The sequence below is a fragment of the Fukomys damarensis genome, unplaced genomic scaffold, assembly GCF_012274545.1.
Source record: "Fukomys damarensis isolate Sample0158 unplaced genomic scaffold, DMR_v1.0_HiC HiC_scaffold_17, whole genome shotgun sequence".
Taxonomy (NCBI): domain Eukaryota; kingdom Metazoa; phylum Chordata; class Mammalia; order Rodentia; family Bathyergidae; genus Fukomys; species Fukomys damarensis.
The window spans coordinates 26769540-26776821 of record NW_022900929.1 but is presented as its reverse complement, the minus strand read 5'-3'; the positions used below and the strand labels follow the sequence as shown (position 1 = coordinate 26776821).

The following is a 7282-nucleotide window of genomic DNA, read 5'->3' as shown; positions in this document are numbered from 1 at the left end:
GATTTTTTTTTCTTTTTTCTCCTTTTTTAATTTTCCTTTGCAGCCCTGGGGATTGAGCCCAGGGCCTTTGCACTGAACTACATCTACACACCTCTTCCTTCCTTCCTTCCTTCCTTCCTTCCTTCCTTCCTTCCTGCCTTCCTTCCTTCCTTCCTTGCTTACTTGTTCTTCAGGGTCTTGCTAAGCCCCTCTGTTACCCAGACTTTGTGAAAATTTACAATCCTCCTGACTCAGCCTCTGAGAATGCAGGGATTAGAGCACAGACCACCACACCTAGATGACTCTGTTTCATTTTTGATAGATTTTTTTACAGCTGTGGGTTCACAGCAAAATTGAACAGAAAGTACAGGAAGTTCCTGTGCCAAACAGAAATGGTAAACTCCTCATGGCTCACGGCCCTACACTGGTGCGCCATTACTGTGTCCACAGCTCTAGAAAGATGCAGAACAGTCTCAGCTCCCTGTGCACTCTCCTCCCCTGGTCCCAGGCATCACAGGTCATTTTACCATCTCGGTCATTTTATGTTTCCCCACAGGTCCCACAGCTGGGGTGACACAGAATGTCACCTTCTCGCATTGGCCTCTCCCACTTGGGACTATGAGCCTGAGGTTCCAACATGGTATTCCATGACTGGAGAGTTCATTGTATCTTTCAGCTCTTTACAATAGCCCATTGTTTAGACCACAGTTTAAGGCATGTGATTACTAAACCTCGTGAGTGAGTGGTTTGACACCACCCTAATCCTGGTGGTCTGGATGGGGCACAAGGAGCTGAAAGGCCCTGTTAAGGTGCCTGGTTGTTTTTGCTGCCTATGGGCACCATTAATTGTTTCTCCTCTGCAACATCCTCCTACTGCTCTTTGCTGCTTCTGCTGCCGTGAACTGTTGCCCCTCTGCTGCCAGAGACCCCTGCAGTCAGGTTCCAGTCCCCACCTGCCCAGTGTGTGACACAGGCCTGAGAAAAGAATACGCTGAGAGACAGAACTAAGAGAGAAAGCAGGGCCAGAATGACCAATGCTGGCATAACTGACAAAGATGCTGGACAGTCCCAGGCACCGACTTTTATTTGCAATCAACTGAGGCAAAGGTGATATGTGGTTTCTATGGAAATTAATGTAAACAAGGCACATAAAGGACAAGACACAGCATTCTCAAATTAGGAACAGAATAGACAAAATATATGATTGTAATTAGAACATTGTCCTTCTAGCCTGAAGGTTTTAGTTGTGGGAATGGAATCTAGGTGTGTGTTACTCTGACCTCAGCACATAGGCTTTGTTCAGCCAGACTTGCTTCTATAAACATCCAATTGTGGGGTTTACTCTTCACAGACTGCCTTGGGCATCATCGATATTACAGCCTCTGCATCGCCCCCTTCTCTGTTTGGAAAGGGAGCTGCATCAGGTCTGCTGATCCTTGCAGGTCCCAGGGCTGTAGCCAGTGAGGGAGTTGCTCTGATGCAGCCTTTGTGTGGCTCTCAGCAGGGTGTCATGTCCTGATGCTTGCAGCAAATCCATCTTGGTCCATGGCGGTGCATTTTGGGATGATGGCCACAGCATCTTATCATTTTCTGTTGAAAAATAAGCATCCTCTGGCCCCTGTGTTATTAACACAGCCAATCACCCCTCAGCAAGCACACACTCAGACAACACGAGGGTCCAAGACATGTTTGTAGATCCATCTGGACACATATTTACCTTTCACAAGTGGATCCCAAAAACCCAAAATGAAAGTAACAAGATCTGATTGAGCTTGTGGAGACAGCTGTACCCACCCCACCCTTTTGTCCATGTAATTGTGTCCCTAGGGAAAGGTGAGTGCACTCAACAGTGGTTTGTCTGGTGAGTTACCCCATGGACCTGTGTCACTAGGACTTACACGGTATCCAACTGACCCCGCTGTGTATAACAATCTCCTTTATGAAGAGCATCTCCTGCTGCAGCCAGGGGAGAAAGGGCGGAGTTTCAATCCAACTGCTTTGAGCTGAGAAGGTTGGATGCAGGGAAGACTGCAGTTAGGGGCTCTCTTCAGAGAGCTAATTTAATAGGCCTTAAATAAAAATTGTAATTTAGCAATTATAAACTCTTTATAAAGTCAATCTGGTAGATTTTGGTTGAAAAAGCATCTAGCACATTTGTTAAGCTGTTTTTAAAGGACTAAAAAAGGCTCTTAGACCCTTTTACTAATGGAGGTTATCTATAAGTCCAATTTTTTAGGGGGGTACTGGGGATCAAACTTGGGTCCTTGAGCCTGCGAGGCAGGCAGCAAAACCACTGAGATAAATCCCCGGCCCCTATAAGTCTGATATTTGCCACAATTTTTCTTGTAGTGTTACTTGTAAAAAAGACTAAAAATGTAATAATTTTTAAAAACAATTTTAGCTAAAAATTGAAAAACTCTTGTTGAGGTCTACAGATTTTACCATAGTTTTTTTTCTTTTAGTACCGGGGATTAAACTCAGGACCTTGCACTTACAAGGCAGGCAGCGGCACCACTGAACTAAATCCCCAGCCCACCATGGTTTTTTTCTATTGACCCATAACAGGGGTGAGTCAGCAGTGTAGTTGGAAACTGCCAGTAGGGGTCAGCAATTGGAGCCCTTTCTTAAGTACAGCTTTATTACTATGGTCTTGACTTCATACATTTTGGATTATACTTTTCTACTGGGTGTTTAAGACCAAGGTAAGGCGAGACCTATACTAATTAGAATTAACCTCTTGCTGTCTGTCGAGGTCAATTAGTTCTCCACAGGCATTACTTTGAAGCCTGTACAGAGCTTCTCAGCTCCTGTCAGTGTCAGCCATCAGGATGTGTCAGCCTTGCTTGACCATGTTACTGTAGAGAGCACATGTCAATGCGAAGAGCAATGTGTCCATGTGTTCCCAAGGAGGGAGAATGAAACCTCCCAAGACTGAACTAATGTAACCCCCCAGAGTGACTTAACGTGAAACCTGTGTATAACCCCCAAGAGTGATGTCTAATGCAACAGATTCAATGTGTGAAACCTGCTATGTAACCCCCAAGAGTGAAATGTGTGTGTAACCCCGATATCTACTCAAACAGCCCCATATGTGTGAAGTGATAAAACCCAAACCAGTGCCACAGACCCCCAGTTAGAATGGTATAAAAGAGAGAGTGCAGAAGACCAGCTCATCCCACTTGGTGACCAATCCAGCTCCATGGCAACCTGCCAGATGAGATCTCGGAGGAGACCTCGGGCGAGACATTGGACGCCTGCCTGGAGAGGACCCCCGGATCGAGGAGGAGGCAACCGGATCAAACACCACAATCATCAGGAAAAGGGAAACAAAGTCGCACTCCTCGGACTTGGGCAGGTACAGGTAGTGGCAACTGGTGGGTATGAATTAACATGTTTGATGTGTGACATATATAAAATATATAAAAATCTAGTTGGCAACTACTACTGTCTTGACTTCCAGTTAGTGCACACTCCTGATCATGACAGTTACTTTCTGTGAAAGCATGGGAGATTTGCCCCTACAAGTGACACTCCTTTGGTACACTATTGACTTTTATTTTTGATGTCCAACAATCTCCCAGCTCAGGAGGTTGGGTGACTTACCAAAGCTGTAGGATCTTCAGGCAGTTTTGTTTTTCATGTCCCAGGTTGTTTGCAGACCTTGAAGGGCCAGGGCCAAAATACTGGCTGTCTTCTTATCCCAGTTACCTTGCTAGTTCTGGTCTCTAAACTTTAGTTGTTGAACACCCAGAAAACAAGATCAATAACATTAGCATTGCAATGGGAATAGTGAACTTAATTGTTATAATTTTATCTGGATAGCAAGCACTTTGAAATATAAAATATAGTTAGAAGACTTATTTTTTATCAATCATGGTTGTTCTAGTAGTTGAACTCCTGTAAAATGTTAACAGAAAAACAGCTTCAATTCAAGAACCACACATAATATTTAGGCACGACAATCACGATGGCATTATCTTTGTAACACAGTTAAATGTCCATCTTAGTAAAAATTGTTAAATGAGCTCATTCTCCTCCAAAAATACAAAAATTTCTCATCTAAATTGTTACCCTTTGATAGGATGCCACCAAAGAACATGCATCAGCCTGTAAGTGCACCTGTTATCATAAGAAGCTGAAGTATAAGAGAAAGGTGAATACCTGAATCAAAAGGAGGTGATTACCGCAAACAACATATTAGAAAACCTGTACAGTCAGAAAGCATAGATTCATTTAGGACATCAGAAAATTAACAATAATAACTACTGTAATTATATATATGAAACATTGTGCCCTTTAATTTAATTTAGTATCAAAAGCATCTTTTCAATAAAACCTTGTTGTTTCTCTCACAGAAAATATAATCTTTTGAAGATGACCAGTGTAAACATATCACAATAACAGAGTTAGAACTCAACCCTTTGATGACAACCAATGTAAACATATTATAATAACATATTAAAGTGATATTCATTGATGTAAGTCTCTTTATGCCGGTAAATGGAAAGCTTTTATAACAAATTTGAAACCAACAAGCAAACATACATATTTCCTTGATAAATCACTTCCACACACCCCAATGTGCCTCGGCCTTCTGGTCTTGTATCTCTCTCTTTATCCTTCGAATAAGACAAACACACAAAATCCTTTCATGTCAAAAGTATATCTCTTCGCACTCTCTCTCTTTCTCTCTGTTCTGCTCTGCTGAATAAAGTCTCTTATCGGATCTCTCAAAAAAAAAGTATATCTCTTCTACTTATAGCCTTCTTAGTATTTTTGCTCTGTCTTACTATGACCTTCTATAACAGACTTGTCTTCAGCTGTTAAAATTTTAAAGTGTCCCTTTTTTTCTGTTCTCAGATTGTTACATTTTAAAATTTGACTGGATGCAAATAGAACAGTAGTAATCTTGAGTCCTTCAGCAACAAAATACAGAAAAGAGCAAGTTAACCCTAAAATCACAATTCAAGAATTTTCAATGCACAAGACAAATTTTAAGCACACCAATTAGACATCAGCTCAAATTGAAACAAAGATACATTTATCAATCAGCTGAAATTTGTAACTTGATTTCTCTCGCAAAATCTCCTGATGTCTGCAAGAGCACAGTTGCAGTTTCTCTGGCTTCGTTTTGGATTCCAGACGTTTGCAGGCAGCATCAGGCTGATAACGCAGCTCTGGCCTTCCGGCTCTTAAAGCCAGGAGTGGTTTTTTCTCTATATTTTGCTGTGTGCTTTTCAGAGCTTTTCCCACCTGTTTTCGGTCCATCGAAGATTTATTTTCCCTTTTGAGCTCTTTCCAAGCTGAGTCCAAGCCCTGTTGCACCCTCTCTGAGGCTGACCACAGCACTTACCGTTGCACTAAAGCCAAGCACTTCTCATACTTTTCCTCCCACCTCCTCGCACCTGTGATCTTAGCAGCCCAAGCGGAGCGAGACAGCTGGACCTCCTCCGGAGGGGAAGCCACGGGATTTGCCTGTAACGATGTCACACTTTTTTTTTTTCTTTTTTGGGGGGGTACCAGGGATTGAATTCGGACCTTGCCCTTTGCAAGACAGGGCGGCAGAACCATTTTCCGAGAGAGGCAAGTCCGCTATGTGAAGGACAGCAGATCTGGCAAGCAGTTGTTCTAAGACCACAACTGAAGCGTTCTCACTGGCGGCTGATTGCGGAGGAACAGAAGCTTGAGCAGCTACCAGGCTCCCTTGTTCCCAATGCCGCAAAACTGACTTTGTTCAGCTTCTTTGTTTCACAGGCTCCTTAAGTTGCATATCAAAAGTTCTTGTTTGTGAAAAATGGCGATCCTATTTAACTATCTTTTGCAGAGTTTGTTTCTACCCTGCAGGCTGGGCTGAAAGCACTTACCCCGGGTTTTAGTCCCAGCTGACTCTCTTTACTCCGTGCCGGGCCTCTTTTGGGGAGGGGGAATTTTGTGCTTCTCCTGCACCTTAATGCGAGGTGCACTGTGTCGTCGATTCTTTGCTTTTTCTTTTTTCCTCTTTATTCTGTGTAGCTTCACTGAGCAGGTTCGAGCCCCCACGATGGGCGCCCATTGCCGGAGACCCCTGCAGTCAGTCTGCCTCCCCTCCCCACCGCCTAACCCCGCAACGAATGAGACTCCTGTTGACCCACAGCCCCTTGAGTGTTGGCGCCATCGGTGCCTGGACTTCGGCCAGGACGAGTAGGTATGTGACACTATCTGACTGTGTCTCATTGCTGTTTCAATTCGCATTTCACTGACGAGGACCAGTAGGGTCCGTTCACACCTGTACATCCATCCCTCTGAGTGAGTGTCTTCTTTGGTGTGGTGCCCGCTAAAGTCATTCTTATATCAGGCTGCTTGTTTTCTTGTGCTGACTTTTAAGGACTCTTCATGTGTTTGGGACATCACTTCTTTCCTCAACATTTCTTTTGCAAGTATTTCCTCCTACTTTGCGGCTTGTCTTTTCAGTCTCCCGAGAAAGTCTTTAATGGAGCAGAAATGTGATTTCTGTAAGGCCCTACTGACCAATTCTTTCTCCTGTGAGCCACACCTTTGGTGCTGGGCTTAAAATGTCATCACCAAAATCAAGATCTCCTGGATTTTCTTCTATGTGACCTTCGGGGCAGTGTAGTTTTATGTTTTACTGCGACTTTTTTGAGTAAATTGCTGTGAACAGTGCTGGTGTCTATACTTTCTTGATTGCCTGGGAATGTTATTACTGTACCATCTTTAGAAAGACTGCTCTCTTCATTGACCTCCTCTTCTCCTGTGTTGAGGATCAGATGTTTGTATTTTGGGGTCCATTTACAGGCGCTGGTGTTTTGTTTTCCTTTACCAATAACAGGAGGTCAGGACTGCTACCAAGTCACAGTGAATCTCACTCAGGTTTGGGCAGTGTGGGTCCTGTACCTCTGTTTTTTTCCTCTTCAGAACCCTTAGCTTCCATTACTCACTTGGTCCACATCCACAAAACAACTTGCTGCAATATCATTGCAATTTTGTTGGATCTATAGATCAAGCTGAGAAAAACTGACATCTTGACACTATTTTCTGCCAACTTCTTATCTATGAATGGGGAACATTTTTCCATTTATTTAGTTCTGCTTCAATTCCTCTCATCAGAATACTGTTTTCCTCATGTGGTCCTGTACATGTTTTGTTAGACGTATACCTAAAGGTTTCATTTTTAGGCTGCTCTTGTATATAATATTGTGGTTAAATTCCAAACTCCATTTGTTTGTTTTTGGTATATAAGCAAGTATATTAGCTTTGTATCCTGTAGCTTTGTATAGGAACTTTGTATTTATAAAAATATATTATA

General features: G+C 43.0%; 1 long non-coding RNA gene across 1 annotated transcript; it reads right to left on the bottom strand.

Moving 5' to 3' along the window:
* Positions 1 to 1341: 1341 nt before the first annotated feature.
* LOC104862713 lies at positions 1342 to 6204 on the bottom strand. Its single transcript, XR_780416.2, has 4 exons — positions 5333 to 6204; positions 3583 to 3709; positions 1878 to 1982; positions 1342 to 1569 (listed from the first exon to the last, which is right to left on the bottom strand). It is a non-coding gene; the product is annotated as an uncharacterized LOC104862713 (long non-coding RNA).
* Positions 6205 to 7282: the final 1078 nt, after the last annotated feature.